The sequence below is a fragment of the Pseudorca crassidens genome, chromosome 8, assembly GCF_039906515.1.
Source record: "Pseudorca crassidens isolate mPseCra1 chromosome 8, mPseCra1.hap1, whole genome shotgun sequence".
NCBI classification, from domain to species: domain Eukaryota; kingdom Metazoa; phylum Chordata; class Mammalia; order Artiodactyla; family Delphinidae; genus Pseudorca; species Pseudorca crassidens.
In genome coordinates, this window is record NC_090303.1 from 92,929,599 (window position 1) to 92,950,539 (window position 20,941).

Consider the following 20,941-nt stretch of genomic DNA (forward strand, 5'->3'; position numbering starts at 1 on the left):
CTTAACCTTATCTGCAATGTTTCCACTTTCTAGAAACAGAAGGTATTTATGTATATTCTTACATAAAAATTCAATTTTTAAAGAGATGGCATATAGTAAGTTATTTTTTTAGGGCTAATAAAGATTACTAAAAATATGAAAATAGTTCAAAAAGTATATAAAATATAAAGGAAAGGTCTCTTCTGTCCCTCTATTTCACCTCTCAGAGTCAGCCGCTGTCCCTGTTGAGATGGGCTGCTTGTTCATTTCCAGTGTGGACAGGAGCTGAGAGGGGAGCATCCTGACTGGCTTTCCTGCTTAAATATCTTCGCCTGGGATGACGATCATCACATATGTAGTTTATAAAATCAAAGACTTCTTATCTTCCACGTGTTTTGGCTCAGAGCGAGTCTGCGAGGAAAACATGATGTGCGTCACTGTGTCACGGTCCCTAAGAGGGAGACGCCAAGGCCTGGCTCCCCCGGCCACAGCCCACCACCCTGGGCTGGGCTCAGACTCAGAGGCACCCAGGGCCATCTAAATTCCATCTTGAATTTGAACTGTAGACCACAGTGCCTGTGGGAAGTTGGTGGTGCGCACTGGCGCTGAGGGGTCACGAGCGGGGAGACCGAGGGCAGCAAGAGAAGTGGGCTCCACATGCTTGTGATACAAAGTTTAAATATTACAGAAAGACACACTGTAGAAAGTGAAAGTGCCCAGGATTTCATGCCCCAGAGACCTCTATTAACATTTCAATATACAGTCTTCTGGATGTCTTTTCTATGCATACACTGACCTCGATTGCTATTATACGTACATATATTTTGTTTCCAAAACTCCACTCTTATTAAATGCATATCTATACATGATTTATTTAAGCAGTCTCCTCCTGGTGGACATTTGGGTTGTTTCCTTCTGCGTGACATAGTTCCTGCAGTGCTGCAAATGCTACAGTTATAATTCAGTGACCATCCTTCTATATTGTTTTAAAACATCACTTCTTTGATGATATCTTCAGAATAGATTAATTAAAATGGAACCAAAGTGTGGTCACAATTTCAAATTTGATGGACAGGGCCCAAATGACCCAGATTACCCACAAGAGGCTGGGCAAATGAAGGATGAGAGAGGGTCGTCCACACAGCATCACCAGGACTTGATATTTCCATTCTCCTTAGTCTTTACTAATCTGATGGGTGAAATTTCAACTTGAATTTCTTGAGTTATGAATGAGGTTGGACATACCTTTCTTTTTTTTTTTTGGCTGCATTGGGTCTTCCTTGCGGTGCACAGGCTTCTCCTGTTGTGGAGCACGGGCTCTAGGCACGCGGGCTTCACGAGTTGCAGCACGTGGGCTCAGTAGCTGTGGCATGTGGGCCCTAGAGCACGCGGGCTTCAGTAGTTGTGGTGCGCGGGCTCAGCAGTTGTGGCTCGCGGGCTCTAGAGCGCAGGCTCAGTAGTTGTGGCACACGGGCTTAGTTGCTCCGCGGCATGAGGGATCTTCCCAGACCAGAGATCGAAGCGGTGTCCCCTGCACTGGCAAGCAGATTCTTAACCACTGCGCCACCAGGGAAGCCCCCTGAACATACTTTGTTAATTGTGTTACTGAGAAGTCTCTGCCAGTCTCAGGGCCTGTGAAGAGGGCCATGGAGATTCCTTCTAAGGCCCGTTCCAGATCACCGGTTGGTTCCAGGAAGTGGCTCAGCAGGCACCCTTGTCACGCCCTCCCGGAGTTCACTGCTCCAGGAGGCTGATGGTACCGGGGCCACCTGAGCAAACTGAGGAGTTGTAAGAGCATAAACTGAGCCATGGCTGGCTGCTCCTAGAGAGGAAGCAAACACGCCCAGTCCCGGCTCTTGGCCGATGTCACCCCCTGTGGCATCCTGAGCTCTTCTAGGGTCCTTGGATGCACAGGTGGTGGTGGAGGGAGGTCTCTGCACCGCCAGCTCCCTGGCACGGTCCATCCTCAGCTCACATTCCACCTGCTCAGAGGCTCAGGGGCAGCCAAGCCAGTGTGGCACTCCCACCCCCAGGCCCCTGGTCCCTCACCTGTGACTGTCTTCATAGCACTCGGCACTGTCTTCGGCCAACGTGTTCACGTATTTGTTTCATTGTTTACTATTTGTCTCCGGCCCTCTGGCAGCCACTGCTGTAACCCCAGGACAGTACCTGGCAGGCCCATCCCCGGCTCTTGGCCGATGTCACCCTGGTGACATATTATGAATATTTATGAAATAAACATTGCCGAATGGGGCGCTGTGCAGGGTACTTGACATACCTTGTCTCATTTCTTCTTTTTCTCCCCCGATTTTTCTCTGACAAATTTTAAACATTAAGAAAAATAGAAAGCACACACAGCGAACTCTTAAAGACCCTCCACCTGGACTCAACAGTCAGCATTTCATCATATTTGCTTTGTCTTTCTCTCCATGCTAATGTACCTTTTGTTGCCGAACCATTTGAATGTGCTTCAGACCTCGCGAAACTTGTGCCTTAAATACTTCAGCATGTATCGCCCACGAATATAGTGTTCTGCAGAAGTCCATACCATCCTTACACCAAGAAATGAGCAAGTACTCCATGCTAGATGATATTACAGAGACCGTATTTAAATTCCCCCAATTTTTTTCAAACTAGGATCCAATCAAGTTTCACACGGTGCATTCGGCTGTTATGAGTAAATACTCTTCACAATAACTTGGTGAGGAAGACACTAAAATTCCTTCTTTACCAGAAACTGAGAGTGAGAGAGGTTGAGGTACTTGCCAGGGTCACAGAACTCCTAAGTGGAAGACTCACGATGCCGTCATGCATCTGCGACTGCCAAACACGTCTTTTCTCCCCGTTTCCTGCATCTTGTTCCCCTCGTCCTCTGGGCTCTTGGAGGTTTCTTTCCCAGTCTCTGGTCCATGCAAGTCGTGGGCTGGGGCCAAGGAGCAGGAGTTGACCTAGTTACTCAGCAGCCGGGGCCTCGCTTTCAAGTTCCTCCAGCCACCTCCTTACCCCGATCTTATCCCTGTTGTTCTCTGGGACATTAGCTTTCTGCTGGGAGGGACAAGGCATCCTGTTTCTGCCTCAGTTATTTAGTGAAGGATCCGCTTGCAGCTAGAGGAGAGACAAACGTGAATCCAGTGGAGGAACAAACGGTGGCCTTCAGTCAGGTGAGCAGGTAAAGGTAAGGCTGCAACGGGGGTGAGAAAATATTCCACCTGGACGCGTGCAAGCTCATCCAAGGAGACTTGGAAGCCGTAACAGGACAGGAAAACAGCTCCCTGAGTCACCGTCTGCTTGCTCCCGGCATGTCAAAACAAAGATCCTCCCTTGCTGGGAGCGCCATCCCGGAATCTGCTACAATGCAGTGCACTGGGGCTTGTGAGTTACTGACCTGTGTGAATAGACAGCCCTGATGAATAGATAGTAACACTGTTTATTGAGGCACACCCAGCTGCTCTCTCTGGGTCTGGGGCTCAACACCCGGAAAGACCTGGATGGGAGCAGTGCAGGGAACAGGAGACAGGGGCAGAAAGAGATGAGGGGGGACAAAGGGACATGAGTGCAGAAGCAGCACCCACCAGCACCCACCAGGGAAGCCTCACGTCGCTGCTACGCAAAAGACATCATCAGGCTGCGTGGGACCCCTAGAGCCACAGTCTGAGAGCAGCAAAAGGAGAAGACAGCAGCGCCCAGAAGCACCTCGGTGAGCGGCATCCAGATGTGGAGGACCCTCCCCCCCTCTGAGCCAAGTCAGCCCGCCGCAGAGGAGACTTCCTAGCGAGTCCTCGGGCACCGGGATCTCCCAAGTCAAAGCAGGCCTCGCGAACTCTAAACAAATAGAGTATATAACTAGGAAGGCTGACTAAATGTGGATGTTAAGTCTAAGCTAAGATGTTAACAGCTGAAGCATGTGTATTTCAAGACAAAGGTGGTAACTATTTATATAATCAGAAAAAAAAAAAAGCCGTTTTCAGGGAAAATGAGGGATGGAGAAAAAAGTGGAACATAAGAAAATGTCTCCCAAATGCAAGAATTTGGCAAGTTTTTCCAGCACTGCTTGATACAGAGACACACCAGACATTCTAGTCCCCTGAGACGCGGGGGACCCTTGCCTGCCCCGTGAGACCCGCCGCCAGTGGTGGTGATAACCTATCACTGGCAGTCCCCACTCCCAAACTGTTAGGGAAACACTGACTGAAACCGCCTGCCCTGGCCGGGCCAAGACAGTAACAATTTGCATGAGTTATCTTACAACAGGAGGTCCTGGTAAGGAACACAGAACTAACAAGCCACCACCAACCAGAAGAATACGGGAAAGGTCAAAAGGAGAGAGGAGACGCCCATCCACATGTCCTACCAACGTCCCAGAATCCTCCTCGCTGGAATCCACCGTGGCTGAGCGGTTGCACGTGCCACCAGAAAGGACCCTGAGTCAGAGTGACTGGCCAGAGACAACCCGGAAGCTAATCCCATCACCATGAAGCCCGAGACCGTGAGCCACGTGGCAGAGCAGTCCTTCCGGGTTCCCTTACCAGCTCCACCCGGGCGCCCCTTCCCGATAAAGTCTCTTGCTGTGTCAGCACGTGTGTCTCCTCGGACAATGCATTTCCGAGTGTTAGAAAAGAGCCCACTCTCGGGCCTTGGAAAGGGTGCTCCTTCCTGCAACAAAACTGAGGCCCGGAACCGAAGGGCGGGGAGGGCCAGCTGGGAAGGATAAGGGGTCCCTCAACACTACTGTGCAGGTAGCTGGTAAGTTTGGGGCACGTCTCTCATCTCTCATCGGCCTCCCTGTCTAACCCCTTAGTACAGGCTCTTCTGCCTCCCTGGCCTCCTGCCCTGTTTCCCACTGAGACCCTCTGGAGGTCTCAGCCTCATGCTCAAGCTCGGCCCAGCTGTCAGTGCCTTGATGGGTCCTGGCCACCCACCCTCCTCTTATGGACTCAGACAGCTGAGCCCTTTAGCCCATGGTGAAAACTCACCATTGAAAACCATCTCGGGACTTCCCTGGTGGTGCAGTGGGTAAGACTCCATGCTCCCAACGCAGGGGGCCCGAGTTCGATCCCTGGTCAGGGAACTGGATCTCGCATGCCGCAACTAAAAATTCTGCATGCTGCAACAAAGATCCCCCCCACGGCAATGAAGATTCCGCGAGCTGCATCTAAGACCCGGCGCAGCCAAATAAAAACACAAATACATAAATAAATAATAAAAAAGGAAAGACCTTATTAAAAAAGAAAAAGGAAAAGAAAACCATCTCACCGCCACTTAAGACTGGTTACTGCCTGGTCTAGAGTTTACTATTCTCTTGTGGTCTGAGTGGCACCGTCACTAGGGCTCCATCATCTATCTTGGTGGCTCCAGCTCCTGTTCTGCCTATTCTTGGCTTCCTCCCTTCAAGGAGCTCCCTGCAGCCAGGAGCGGGGAGCCATGTCCACGGCACCTCCCCCACCATGTGTCAATAGTCTTGAATTCTGGTATATGTGTGATTTGGTGACCACCAGCCTGTTCTTTTTGGTTGTTGTTGTTGTTTTCAAGATGTTGGGGGTAGGAGTTTATTAATTAATTTATTTTTGGCTGTGTTGGGTCTTCGTTTCTGTGTGAGGGCTTTCTCTAGTTGCGGCGAGCGGGGGCCACTCTTCATCGCGGCGCGCGGGCCTCTCACTATCGCGGCCTCTCCTGTTGCGGAGCACAGGCTCCAGACGCGCAGGCTCAGTAGCTGTGGCTCACGGGCCTAGTTGCTCCGCGGCATGTGGGATCTTCCCAGACCAGGGCTCGAATTAGCAAGCAGATTCCCAACCACTGCGCCACCAGGGAAGCCCCACCAGCCTGGTTTTTCAGACAAGAGCCCAGAGATCTCCAGGTTCAATCACTGTGTCTGGGGAAACACCATCTGCGATATTGCATTTTATAAGAAATATAGGGGCTTCCCTGATGGCTCAGTGGTTGGGAGTCTGCCTGCCCATGCAGGGGACATGGGTTTGATCCCTGGCCCTGGAGGATCCCACATGCCGTGGAGCAACTAAGCCCGTGAGCCACAGCTGCTGAAGCCTGTGCGCCTGGAGCCTGTGCTCCACAACAGGAGAGGCCACCACAATGAGAGGCTCACACAGCACAGGGAAGAGTAGCCCCCGCTCGCCGCAACCAGAGAAAACCTGCACGCAGCAGCGAAGACCCAACGCAGCCAAAAATAAAATAAAAATTAAAAAATTTATAAAAGAAAAAAAGAAAAAGAAATATATATTTGGTCTGTGTCCCCATTTCTGGCACGTAGTTCCCAAAACCCTTGGAATTTCTTAAGTGATGGGAGCAACGAAGGTGTCTTTCGTTATGTTTGTAAGGTGACTTGGGCCCCACCAAAGGGTGGGTCTGCTTGGCAGGAGAACCAACCATGTGACTAGAGGGCTGAAACTTTCTTTTCTTTGCTCCTTTTTTTTTTTAAGAATTTCAACTTTAAAAAAAATATTTGTTTATTTATTTTGGCTGCGCCAAGTCTTAGCTGCAGCATGCAGGATCATCGTTGCGGCATGCGGGCTCTTTAGTTGCGGCATGTGGGATCTTTTAGTTGTGGAATGAGGGCTCTTAGTGCAGCAGGTGGGATCTAGTTCTCCTACCAGGGATCGAACCTGGGCATGCGGGATCTAGTTCCCCTACCAGGGATCGAACCCGGGCCCCCTGCATTGGGAGCGTAGAGTCTTACCCACTGGACCACCAGGGAAGTCCTGAGGGCTGAAATTTTCAGCACCACCCTTGATCTCCAGGGACAGGAAAAGAGCAGAAGGTTGAATCAGTCACCAATGGGCAATGGTTTAATCAATCATGCCTGTATAATGAAGCCTGCATTAAAACCCAAAAGGATGGGGTCTGGAGAACTTCTGGGTTGGTGAACATGTGGAGATGCAGGGAGAGTGGTGCCCTTGGAGAGAAGGGCATGGAAGCTCTGCCGCCCCTGCCCACATTCCTTGCCCCATGCATCTCTTCCACCTGGCTGTTCCTGAGTTATATCCTTTTATAATAAACTGGTAATCTAGTAAGTAAACTGGTATCTTGAGTCCTGTGAGCCGCTCTAGCAAATTAATCCAACACAAGGAGGGGGTCATGGGAACCTCTGCTGTATAGCCAGTTGGTTATAAGTACAGGTGACAACCTGGACTTTGACACCTGAAGTGGTGGCAGTCTGGTGGGACTCAGTCCTTAATCTGTGGGATCTGACTATCTCCAGGTAGACAGTGTCAGAATTGAGCTAAACTGTAGAATAACCAGCTGGTGTCTGAGAATTGATTGGTTGTGTGGGAATACCCTCCCACATGGGAACTGATACCCAGAATCCTTACCATCCTTGACCTCTGCCTCACATTCTATAAAATTCCACCCCTCAGGGCTTCCCTGGTGGTCCCGTGGGTAAGACTCCGCACTCCCAATGCAGGGGCCCGGGTTCGATCCCTGGTCAGGGAACTAGATCCCGCATGCATGCCACAACTAAGAGTCCGCATCCCACAACTAATTAGTCCGCATGCTGCAACTAAAGATCCTTGTGCCGTAACGAAGACCCCGCGTGCTGCAATTAAGACCTGGCACAGCCAAAAAAAAAAAAAATAATAATAATAAATAAATTAAAAAAAAATTCAACCCCTCACCTTAGGTAATAGCTGCAGAGATTAACGACGTGTTAGTTGAATCCTATCAACTTCCTTTCTTATTTCTGCATCACTGTTGTGATGGCAGGGCTCCTAAAGATTCAGAATGGGTAGTGATGTGCTTTTCAACATTCAAGGGCAAGAAATGTCACCTTGCTTTATTTTCCTAAGTCATACGATATCCAATTCAAGCTGCCACTTACGAAGATGCATGAGAACTTCACTCTGAGTCAATTTCCAGGGCTCCCTCTCGCAAGCAGATTAAACAAGGACCCCAGGATTTATTGGTGCCTTGAAAGAGGAGGCCCATTCTTGGGTTTTGGGTCCTGATTGTGCTGCTGCTTCTGCCTGAGACAGATTAGCCTCCAGGTGCTGGTCTTTACCAGGCTTAACCCCACCCCTCGCATGTGGGTGCGGGCAGCTGGGACCTGGGTCTCCTCCCGCCTTCAGACTGGAACTACACCATCAGCTCTAGTGAGTCTCCGGCCTGCCAACTGCAGACCATGAGATTGCTCGGCCTCTATAAGGGGTGAGTCAGCTCCTAATTATACAGATAGGAAATATAAACATATGAAATATACATACAAACATATCCTTGTTGGTTCTGTTTCTCTGAAGAACCCCGACAAATCCAGCCTTTGTGTTACAGACTCCCTCCTCCCTGGCCAGCCAGCCTCCACATGCATCCACTCATGCCCTCCCCCGGCTGAGGTCCTGCCCCCTCCCTGTCCCTCCAGGGCAGGTCTCTGGCACTGTGGGAACACCTGTCCCCACCCAGTCTCCTCCATCCTTGGGCTGTTTTTGGACTCAGTCCTTGGAGTCTTCCTCTATCCTAAACCTCCTGTGTTATGATTATTTTATGAGTCTAGGCTTTTAAAAATGAAAGCACTCGACTCTCTCCTGGGGCTAGGAACACCTCAATTTCCAGGACAGCAAGTCCAACCGCCCTCTGAAGAGGAAGAAGCAGAAAATACCTCTCTGTTTTGGTAATGAGTCTATAGGAGAGTGAAACGGCTAACCTCGCATCAGACTCTTTGTACACATCAGCTTTGTCTCTTTATGTCAGGAGCAGAGGGGATGAGATGCTCAACTCCAGAGACGCCCAACCTGCTCACGTCAGAGTCCAGAGGAGGGGCGCCCGGGGCTAAGCAGCTCACGGCCTGTGCTGTTGAATGCACACCCTGGTCAAGAGACCCTCTGCTAGACCCTGTGCCCAGGCCCCAGTGGGTGACTGATCACAGAGGAAGATGTGGGGTCTCCCTGTAAGACCCCAACTACCGTCTGTAGGCCTGGCAGTGCAGACCTCAGTGAGGACAAAGAGCCTGGTCTTCCCGGGCAGGTGGGAATGCTAGGCTAGATGCTAGGCTAGATGGTGGTACTGGAGCCAGCAGGCAGCCCAAGGTCGCTCGGGACAAAAGGTCAGACGAAAGGTCTCAGCAACCCCACAACCCATTAGGGATCCCCTGACTGTCTTTCGGGCCCTGGACTTGGCTCTGTCAGGATTGAACGGACCTGGCTACCTCTGCTTGTCAGAGGCATGTGGGGTCGCCTGTCGGAGGCATGGGGTCACCTGCCCTCCTAGGCCCTGGTCCATCTCAGTTCTGTGCTCCGTGCTGGCTCCCTCTCACCTGCCTCCCCTGAGCCCCTTCAGCCACCTTCAGCCCCAGGCGGGCCTGCTTCCTGAGACCTGTCTCAGGCATTGGAAGGGTTCCAACTTTCCATGTGAGAAAGAGGAGGGGTCTCACACAAACACCGTGTGAGACGTCGCGGGGACTCCCACCCTCCTCAAGAGGGAGAATCCAGGGATTCTCCGCACGCTGCCTCCAAGTCCCGGCCTCGCGTCTTCCCTGCCAGCCTGATGCCGGCACCTCATGTCACAGAAATGGGATATGTGAGGCTCTTCCTCGGCCCAGGTTAATAACACTGGTAAAGACCCCAGCCTTGAAGGGAGACCAGGAGCACACGGCAGTGTGACTCACTGTCACTAACACCCGTGCAGAAGGCTGGGCTGGGGAGGGGGATCTCACTACGCCTCACTCTTGGTGATGCCATGCAGAAGCTTTCCGAACAGCGAGCGTATTTGTGCAGACCCTACCCAGTCCTGCACGGTAATGAGTGTAACAAGATTGCCAGCCTGTCAAGTACAAGGAGAGGGATGGCCGGATTGAGGTGGTCACAGCACGGAGTGAGGCGGAGATATTCCCAGGTGCTGTCCATGTGCATCGAAACACCCCAGCTTGCTAGAAGACGTTAAAGCAAAAATGCAAGCAAGTAGAGAAAAAGAGGCCTCTTTCCCCAAAATAAAAGCCAAATTCATCAGTTGGTGAAGAACCCCGATGTCGGATGAGGAGGCTACTGAAGATCTCTGGCTGTGAAGGAAATCTATTTAAGAAAATAGTTTAAACAGTTTGCTAAAATTTCTTCTTTTATTTCTGTAAAAGTTGATATTGGGCTTCCCTGGTGGCACGGTGGTTAAGAATCCACCTGCCAGTGCAGGGGACACGGGTTCAAGCCCTGGTCTGGGAAGATCCCACATGCTGCAGAGCAACTGAGCCCGTGCACCACAACTACTGAGCCTGAGCTCTGGAGCCCGCGAGCGACAACTACTGAGCCCACGTGCCACAACTACTGAAGCCCTCGCGCCTAAAGCCTGTGCTCTGCAACAAGAGAAGCTCACCGCAACTAGAGAAAGCCAGTGCGCAGCAACAAAGACCCAACAAAGCCAAAAATAAATAAATAAAATAAATTATTAAAAAAAAAGTTGATATCTGGCTGTCCCTGTTATAATAATTCAGACTGAGAACTTTCCCTACCGTGTACCACGGATGTACATGTATTTATCTAATATCGATCTGTCATCTATTTATTTATCATAGGGTAGAGTGGTGGAGACGGGTTGGACAAATAGAGAGAGAGAGACGGAAAGACAGAGAGAGAGAGGGGGCGCTGGACCAGCTTCTGTCTTAAAAACAAACATCGTGAATCCTTTGGTCAAGTAGAAGTTGTCTGCCACTCAGTTCTGGTTGATGTGAACAAAAACCCTCTAGGGAGGATTTTCTGGGGGAAGGGTCTTACATTCCTAACAATCCTGGGACCCAGTTCATGGACTCCATCAAGGTTCACCCTTCTCCATAAAGGAACAGACACTTCTATTACTGGGGACCCATCAGAGAGCCCAGGCCACAGGGAGCCACATTATATGCCGTTCTGGGACCACAGAACCTAGCCTGCACATTCCCAATTACAGATCCACATGCATAACCTTGACAGGAACTTCAGGGTCCAGACTGGGAGATAACCATTGTCGAGGTTAAAGGTCTTGCTCCCACCATTAACAATTCCTAATTTCATGATGAGCTTCTGTGCTTTAGAAGAAAATTGACTTTACTCATTTACCGTAAAGATGTGGGGGGGATGGGAGTTTTTAGGGCAGTATTTCTTAACTGGTTTATCTATAGATTCCTTTGAATCTTCAGTGAATGCTGGGAACCCTCTCCCTAATAAAGTACATGTGTTGGGGGTCACAGATTCCCTGAAGCCCACCCATGAACAGCAATGTAATGACCCCTGGTCTTCTGGCTGAAGCTCTAGCCAGCTGGCTTATCGATTCCACTGCATGTTTGCCCATGAAGCTTTCACAGGCCATTGGAAGGCTGTTTTCCACCTGTCTCATCAGGGCCCCAAAGTGGGATTATGTGACTGTCATATGTGGCAGATTGAAATACCATGACTCAGGCGGCAGGAGAGCCAGTCTGGCCACAGTGCTCAAGATTTAGACACTGTGATTTTGAGCCAGAACTGTGCCATTTCTGCAAGCAAAATGCAACAACCAAAACAGGCAGTTAAGCTATTGTTAATTTTGAGGAGACCTTCACAGTGATGATTAAGACAATGTATAATTTCAAAAGCCTAACGGGCAACCTCCTGCAAGGACCATGACGGCTCTGGCTGAGCAGGCCAGCCTTCCACAGACCTGTGTTTCTCTGGCCGCTGAGACAGCTCAGGGTCTGTTTGGGCTACCAAAACCTCTCTCTCCTTTGTGGTCTGGAGATGCATAAACATGAGACCGTCTGGCTTGTCTGTCTTAGAGATTTTTTCAGTTACGTGGGGATCAGACAGTCTCCTGATCCCAACCTGACACAGAAAGAAAAGCTTTCTTGTAGCTTTTCTGAGCTGAACTTCCCTGTCCCTCCAGCCTCCCCTCCTCCTGTCACCATGGCAATGTGTAGAAGATGAGGGGTTTAGTGCTATCTTTTGGGGGGATCTTAATGTTATCGGTTGAATTGTGTCCTCCCAAATTCGTATGTTGAATTCCTAACCCCCGGTACCTCAGAGTGTGACTATTGGAAGATAAGGTCCTCGCAGATGTAATTAGTTCAGGTGAGGTCACTAGGGTGAGCCCTAACCCACTGTAAAAAGGGGGGATTTGGACACAGACATGCATGCAGAGAGAACACCATGTGAACATGAAGGCAGACTGGGGTCATGCGGCTACAAGCCAGGGAACACCAAGATGGCCAGCAAACCCCCAGAAGCTAGGAGAAAGGCAACATTCTCCCTGACAGCCCTCAGCAGGAATCCTGCAGATGCCTTGATCTCGACTTCTAGACTCTAGAACTGTGAGACAGTACATTTATGTTTAAGGTACGTTGTTACAGCAGCCCTAGGAAACAAACACACTGACCTGGGCCTTTGACAGGCCACAAGGAAACGCCTCACTGTCCCATTTCAAACATCAAAAAGTGCTAAACTACCCAGATTTTATAGACCAGGTGGCAGAAACATAAACCCACCCTTAGGCCCACCTAAATCTCTGTCCACTGGAACTGTAATGACCTTTCTGTCTATAGAGGTGTGTGTGTGTATCTGAGATATTCTGGGACAAGAGAAATGAAGGTGAGCCATTCACAGGCTGGCTTGAAGAACTAGGCTAGAGTCAGCAGAATGGTGCAAAGACATGTCTTCTGCCTGAAAATCTTATAATCAAATACCAACCCTCTGCAAGAGTAGTATTGCCGTTTCTCCCCAGCAGAGCCCCTTGATGGAGACCGCAGCACTGGAATAGGTTTGCCGCTCCAGCTAATACACTGAGCACCTCGGGGGGAATTTCTACTTGTGGGAGAAGAGAGGTGAGTTGGGGCCCACAGAAGCCAAGGAGTCCTGGGCTGGGGCTCCATGCAGGCGCCTCTTCTCCAAGGAGCGTCACCCAACTCCCCAAAAGCTGCAGCTGGCCCCTATCTGTGAGAATTAGGAAAAGGGGGCCCCTGTAGGCAGGATCACCGAGAGCAGGTAAATTTGAAAAGTGTACCCCTTCCTCCGGGTGGCATGCCTTTGTGATCAGGTAAGAGCTGAATTCCAGATCCTAGTGGCCCCCCCGGCCAGGCGCCCTTGTGCAGTGAGCAACTTGCACAAACGTATATGGCAACCTATCCACAGGGTTCAGTGAGCGGTGACTACTGAGAACTTTCCCTCTTTCCCCTCTCCCCATCCCCCTCAATATAGGACAAGGAGGGGAGGAGGTCAGCCGCCTTTGGGAGCACAGTGCTTGTGGAGAGAAGCTATTCTCTGAAAGAGTGGGGATGTGGGGTACGGTGCTTTCCCTCCATGAAGCCAAGTTGACAGCTACAAGGAAATCCCTAGTAAAGATACGGGGGTCTCTAAAAAAAGAGGAGACTGGAGTCTCTTTCCACCTGAATGTTTGCTGAGTTGCAGAAGGCACCTGCCCCTTGGGTCTGTTCTGGAGCAAGTGGACATGGCGGGGGTGAGGTAGCTCAGGGCCAGACTGTTCCAGGAACCTGGGAGGTCAGCCCTCTCCCTTCGCCCATCTGCAGAGTCTCTAACTGGAGGTGTGCTCAGGGAGGGCACGAGGCAGGCCCACCTGGGCTCTCCATCTGGCACCCTTGTCTTCCCGAACACCTTTCCCAGTCCCAACAGAGAGTGGGGTATCCTAAGCCAGAATTCCTCCAGACAGGTCCTATGCCGAGTGTGGCTCTCAGAGCCGAACTCAGGGGGGCCACTGGCCTCCCCTTTTGAAGAACAAATCACTGTCCACCCGAGGTCGGACTCGACCATTGCCCCAGACCCACCGCCCCCCGCGGAGATGGCCCCGGGCCGCGTGTTGCAGGGCAGGGAAGGTCTACCCCTCATCCGCCCCCAGCAAGGCCTGGAACTGGCTCCAGTCCCCACCACAGAGCTTTCCCGCACTCACCAGAACGTTCCACACTTGGAGCACTCCCTGCCGAAGTTAGAACGTGGTAGTACATCCTTGTTGTCACTAGATGGCGACCCTGTGTAAAGGGAAAGCAAAATGCCGCTGGAAGCCGCCCGCCGCCGGGCTGCCTCTTTCTCTCGAGGCGGGGTCCCTGGAGGGAATCAAAGACAGCAGAGGCCGGATACGGAAGGTGCTTACTTTCGGGTCCGCCCGGGGGCTCGGGAGGCGTGGCTCCAGAGGGCAATTCCTCCCCCAGTCCCGGGGTCCTTCCCCAGCAGACGACCCAGGGGCCAGCCCAGCGACCCGGGGCTCCCGGAGCTGTGCGCAGACGCGAAGTGACTCCTCGTTACCGGGTTGGGACCTGTTTTGCCCCCCAAATGCTCTTTTCAGGTGAAGCAGTATCTCAGGGCAAGGACGTGAGCCCTGCGAGATGGGGAGAGAACACTCACCTGCTGAGTGGGGGCCTCCGAGGCACAGCCTCCGGGCTCAAGGCCACCGCGAAGGTGGCGCCCGCTCGCGGAAGCGGCAAAACCAGACACAAAACCAGAGTGGCTCTGTGTGCTCACAGCTGTACACTTTAAACAACCACCACCACCACCACAATAATAATAAAAGTCTGCAGTGTGCTTGGAAGCTTGTGGAGTTGCTCCACAGTCACGCATATCACGGCACCAAAATCGACGCGTTTGAGTTATCGATGAGTCCGTTAAGGTAGAAGAAATGGCCCTTGAGAGCGAATTTTCTGTGGCCCGATTACACCTCACGCTTGGTGTGAATTCACTCGGCTCTGCGAAAATGCCGAAAATGCTGGGCTCAGGCATCCTAGAACATGCCTGTCCAGGGCTTCAGCCTCGAGGCTCCGCGAGGCCATCGGTGTCACCTGTGGGTAATAAACAAACCGAATGAGGGAGGGGGCGGAGCTTCACAGAAACTTTCACCAGTCGTTTTCAAAGCCAAACCAGGGAACATAAAAATGTTTCAGGGACTTCCCTGGTGGCGCAGTGGTTAAGAATCCGCCTGCCAATGCAAGGGACACGGGTTCGAGCCCTGGTCCGGGAAGATCCCACATGCCGCGGGGCAACTAAACCCGTGCGCCACAACTACTGAGCCTGCGCTCTAGAGCCCGTGAGCCACAACTACTGAGCACGTGTGTCACAACTACTGAAGCCTGCATGCCTAGAGCCTGTGCTCCGCAGCAAGAGAAGCCACCGCAATGAGAAGCCTGCACACCTCAACGAAGAGTAGCCCCCACTCGCTGCAACTAGAGAAAGCCCGCGTGCAGCAACGAAGACTCAGTGCAGCCAAAAATAAATAAATATATTAAAAAAAAAAGTTTCAAAGGCTGTATTCTTACCCCACTCAAAATGAAAACAGTTTTAGTATTACAGGAAACGGCATTTTTTTTTTTACCACTTTGAATCCCTACTTAATTGAATCGTAAAATGTCTGTGAGAAAAACAAACTCTAACCTGCTTTTTAGACCCCAAAATGTTCCTTAATGTCTGGGCGTATTTGAAAAGCCACATACGGAGGCCACTTTCTCATCCTCACCTTTTCCATCAATTCACAATACTGTGGGCTCTGTGTACGTTTCACTTCAGCCCTGAAACAACTCCAGCAGGGAGATGGGGAACTGAGGCTTACAGCAGGGAGGTGACTTACCCATGCCCAGTAGTAAATTAACAGCCCAACTAGCGCTGACATTAGTCTGCGCCATACTACAAGAAGCATTTGCCAAGACCGCTTGTGTGCCAGGCACTGTGTAAGATTCAGGGAACTTGGGGCTAAATATGATGCTTGGTCCCTCACTTCTCTCAGGTTGAAAGTTATTCAATCAGAGAGATGTTGGAGACTTCCCTGCTGGTGCAGTGGTTAAGAATCCGCCTGCCAATGCAGGGGACAGAGGTTCGAGTCCTGGTCTGGGAAAATCCCACATGCTGTGGAGCAACTAAGCCCGTGCGCCACAACTACTGAGCCTATGCTCTAGAGCTTGCAAGCCACAACTACTGAGCCCACGTGACACGACTACTGAGCCTCGCGTGCCACGACTACTGAGCCCCGCGTGCCACGACTACTGAGCCCGCGAGCCTAGAGCCTGCTCTCCGCAACGAGAAGCCACCGCAGTGAGAACCCCCTGCGCCACAATGAAGAGTAGCCCCCGCTCACCGCAACTAGAGAAAGCCCCCGCGCAGCAACGAAGACCCAACACAGCAAACGAAGACCCAACCCAACAAAAAGAGGTTTAGACAGCAAGTATATACAGTGTGAGTTTTGAGTAAGTGAGAAACTGACCTGGAGCTTATTACCTAAGCAGGAAGAGGATCAGGTGCTGTGTGAGGACAGGTGCTGACACCCAAATGCCTCTGGGGTACGCTGTTCTCTCTTCAGAACAGCACTTAGGAGTCTGAGGGCTTCTCATGCGCACATGTGATCCATCCTCTTGTGTGATCAACTGATGCGTTCAGTCCGTGAACAATTCTGATGCTGCCATCAAAACCCTTCACACGTTCCTGTCAGTGGGATCAGGGAGACCCCGGCTCAGGAATCCTGCTCTGCTGACTTCCTGTCCTCATGAGGAAACTGGAACATTTCTGACAAGGCAGCCCAAAGGCACAAAGCATACCCTTGGGCACGCTTTAAATATCACTCTGAATAATTCATCTTGTGCATTATTTAATAACTCTCTGCTCTGCAGAATGTTTACTTACACAGTATTTTCACTTCAAACTCAAGCTGAACCATTTCAGAGAACTTTTGACCCAGTAATTCCACTTCTGGAAACTTCTTCCATAGAAATACTTGTACAGGGACTTCCCTGGTGGCACATTGGCCTGCCAATGCAGGGGACATGGGTTCGAGCCCTGATCAGGGAAGATCCCACACGCTGCGGAGCAACTAAGCCCGTGAGCCACAACTACTGAGCCCGTGCTCTAGAGCCCACGAGCTGCAACTACTGAGCCTGCATGCCACAACTACTGAAGCCCACACGCCTAGAGCCCGTGCTCCGCAACAAGAGAAGCCACCGCAATGAGAAGCCCACGCACCGCAACAAAGAGTAGCCCCCGCTCGCCGCAACTAGAGGGTCCGTGCACAGCAACGAAGACCCAACACAGCCAAAAAAAAAAAGAAACACTTGTACAACGGCACAAAAGTAAATATGCTAGAATATTCATTGCAGCATTGCCTGTGCTATTAAAAAATTAGAAACAATTTAAATGTCCATCCCTAGGAGAATAATGAAGTAGTAATAATTATGGTATCTCCAAACTGTGGAATTCTATGTAAGTGTTAAAAAAGAATGCAAGAGAGCTATATGATGTGACATAAGAAGCAAGTTGCAGAATGTATTAACTTTTGTAAAAAAAAAATCATAAATATTTATTTTACCTATATTAAAAAGTACTTAGAAGCATATGTAGTATACCAAATGCAAGCGAAAGTTTAAAATTAAAAAATTTATATATTGTTTGCATGAAAACAGCTTATGTATTAACTTCATAATTTTAAAAATTTATTTTTGTCATTTTAGAAAAAAAGTACAAAGTCAGATTTGGTGAATACAACAAAGACTTGGTGCAAGTTTTTTGGGTCACTTGCAGGTTCCTGTTACCCTCCAGGGAGAGGGCTAATGCCTGAGACATCATTCTCATTGTGAAGTCAATCTTTTGGCCAGGAACAGTTTTTCTTGCCTGCAGAGGTTGCTTCCATCAGGAAATGCTGAGCACAGTTGCCCTCTCACTCTCAGAGCTGGTAGCCAGTGTGCTCACCAGGCGGCTCAGCTTCCATCCGCTGCTCAGGCTCTCATCATGAAGCTCCGAGGGCCGGGGCTGGGTGTGTCCTTGGCCTCTGTATTCCCAGCACCTAGCAATGTGCCCAGTGTGTATTTGATGCTCAATAATTGTTAAAGAATTTGTTGAAGGAAGAGCTTTTGATCTCTCTTGGCTTGATTTTCAGGTTGGGGAAGTGGGGTGTCTGTGAAGGTGGCTGGCAGTTCCTGGGTCACGAGTCTGGGGGTGTCTCCTGGGCTCCTAATTTTGGAAGGTTGTAAGCAGATGGCCCAGCCACCTGCGCAGCACGTGATGAAGTCTTAACACACAGGGGCAGACGCTGTCCCTGCACTTAGAAACGATACCGCAGAGTTGATTTGACGTTTTAGCAATTTGCAGAATGTTTCTGCTACACGATATCTAGATGTAAACGGTAATCACCTTATATAAATAATGGTAAGTGGGTTCACGGCCAAGGTAAAATCAAGCACTTCTGGGGGCACCTTTGGGGCCAGGGTGCCAAAGAGGGGACTTGTAGCTGCTCTGAGATCCTTCCAAAGATGCTTTGGACCCCAAATCCAGGCCCACCCAGATGCTAGTTTTCTCTTTGTTCCTGAAAAAGGAAGACAGTGCCCAGCTGTGAGCTCTCAGAGCTGAGTCCCAAGCTCCCCTTTCCCTCTGAATGGCTCCCCAGCCGCTACCCCTGACATAGAAAACATGACAGGTGGCTCTGCTTTGCCCAGCTCCTGGCCCAGGGCCCTGGGGCCTCGCTATCCCAGACCCATTGCCCCTCAGTCAAAATCTCAGCCAGGCCACAGATTCCACGGACCCAGTGATCTTCCCCAGTTTCTGTGAGGTAACAATTCTAACACAGATGCTCTGAATACGACTTAAAGGTGGGGCCTGGTAAATTGATATTTAATGAAAATGTACACATATTCAGCTAAAAATTCAGAAGGACAGAAAACAAAAGAAGTCCCATGCCCCCCAGTTCTGCTGTACAGAGGTAAATACCCATGAACTGTTTCTTGTATATTCTCGCAAAAACCTTCATGCCTGTACAAGCACACACGCGTACGTGAACACATACGCATCTTTTGGTGGCCACAGGTGGACACACACTCTGCTGCTTTTCTGCATCTTGCTTCCTTCTAACTCAGCTCGGAGATTGCTCCAAATCAACAAATACTGATTTACTTTATTCTTTTTAAAGGGCTTTACTATTCCACTGTCTATATGGCAAACATTTGCTGTTTTTTCCTGCCTAACAGCCTGTCCCCTTTCTTCCTGTGACAGTAGCATTTTCTTTGTCTCTTCCCCACTCTCAGTCGTGTGATTTGGGTGAGGATGACCCTGACCTCAGCTACAGGCTTGGACATATGACCCAGACCTTACCACAGAGATTGGTTCGGGGTGGACACATGACCTGGGTGCGGGCAAGGTCAGTCAGGGCCAGGACTTTAACTGAATTATTTAGGGAAGAGAAGCTCTCTTTTTCCTGCTGACCTTGCATCTGGGGAGGTGTGGTCCTGGAGCACATTCCATAGTGTGGAGGCAGAATGGATAAGAATGGAACCAAAATATAGAGCTGCTGGCCTTGATGACACAGTGTAAGAGTCTGGCTTAGGTCTACCTGGAGCCCTTTTGGGGCTCACGTGTAACTTTCAGTTACATGTGCCAATGGATTCCTTTTTGGCCTAAGCCAATTGGGCAGGGCTTTCTGTAGCTCACCCTAGGAAGAGTCTTGCTATAGAAACTGGCATCAAGAAGGGGGGTTGGGGGCTTCTCTGGTGGTGCAGTGGTTGAGAGTCCGCCTGCCGATGCAGGGCACACGGGTTCATGCCCCGGTCCGGGAGGATCCCACATACTGCGGAGCGGCTGGGCCCGTGAGCCATGGCCGCTGAGCCTGCGCGTCCGGAGCCTGTGCTCCGCAACGGGAGAGGCCACAACAGTGAGGGGCCCGTGTACAGCAAAAAAAAAAAAAAAAAAAAAAAAGAAGGGGGGTTGGCAAGTGACCCTGGAATATGGAATTGGCTGAGTCAAGGAAGGTGGAGAGCCTTCTCTTCTCGGCAGCAAGCTGGCCATTCTCATTACCCAGTAATGAAGCAACTAATTACATTGTGGCCGCTCAGACTAGGTGCACTATTTTACTTATATGAGGTAACTAGACTAGTCAAATTCATAGGGAGAGAGAGTAGAGCAGTGGTTGCCAGGGGCTGGGAGGAGATGGAAACAGAGAGTTGTTTGATGGGTAATGAGCTTCGGTTTTGCAGGATGAAAGGAGTTCAGGAGGTGGATGGTGGTGATGTCTGCACAAAACGCATGTACTGAATGCCACTGAAAAATGGTTAAGATGGTAAATTTTATGTTGCGTGTTTTTTTACTAAAGTTAAAATAAAACATACACAGAAAGAAGCAGATACAGCTTTATCATGAGAGGCCCTTTCTGCCTGTGACCTGCAATCCAATATGGCTGAGAGTCTGGTCAAGCGCTATTGGAAAAGCTGAATTTTCTGCAACAAGCCGAGAGCACAGGGACCACAGGCTGAGAGGCAGAAAACAGCAAGAGAGAAAGTTGGGACTTAGGAGGCGAGTACCGCGAACTGACATTTAGGTGTCTCTCGTACGTGTTTGCCTACATGAACTCATTACTCGTAACAACCCACTGGGGTAGATGCTGATTTTCAGATGAGGAAAACAGAGGCAGGAGGAAGTTAGACAAATAAACCTCGACGAAGTAAGGGACAGAGTCAGGACTGTGAGCTGGGCAGTCAGTGGTTCTGTTCCTACTCCATGGCACTGGGACACAAATAGCCTGGAAGCCCCCTGAAATCCCAAGCGGATCGTGTTGTCAGAGAAACCCACACTAGCTCACAAAGCCTCAGTCCCAGGGTGACCTCCAGGCCCTGCGGCACCAGCGCGGTGCCTCTCTCCCTGGATGCAGAAAAGCCCACGCCGTGGGGATTTCGCAGCTGCTGCCTTGCCTACCCTCCCCTTCACTTTCACGTGCTTTAACTTCTGTGGACTCTCCTCCTTCCAGAGAACAACCTTCGGGAAACCACTGGCCATACAAAATTATTCCGGTGCTTCGAAGATTTACTCACCACAATCCTCTTTTGGTGTGCCCACGTCCAGGAGCTGACGCTCATTTCCTGGGCCACAGTATCATTGTTCAGTGGGTCTCACAGTTGGCTCTGGGATAGGAAAATCTCTTGGCCAAAGTCTTTTGACTACCCTCAGTATTTCTGCTTGAACAATCTGTTTGTGTGCGCTACTTGGGGTCGCCAGCATAGAGAGTGTATTAGGGTTAGGTTGAGGATGAGAAAGATTCAGAGTCATCATCTGGCCTGATGGAA

General features: G+C 50.4%; 1 long non-coding RNA gene across 1 annotated transcript; it reads right to left on the minus strand.

Moving 5' to 3' along the window:
- Positions 1-80: 80 nt before the first annotated feature.
- Positions 81-14,310, minus strand: LOC137229371 (uncharacterized). The gene is made up of 3 exons (XR_010945650.1): positions 14,268-14,310; positions 13,816-13,894; positions 81-3,364 (listed from the first exon to the last, which is right to left on the minus strand). It is a non-coding gene; the product is annotated as an uncharacterized lncRNA (long non-coding RNA).
- Positions 14,311-20,941: the final 6,631 nt, after the last annotated feature.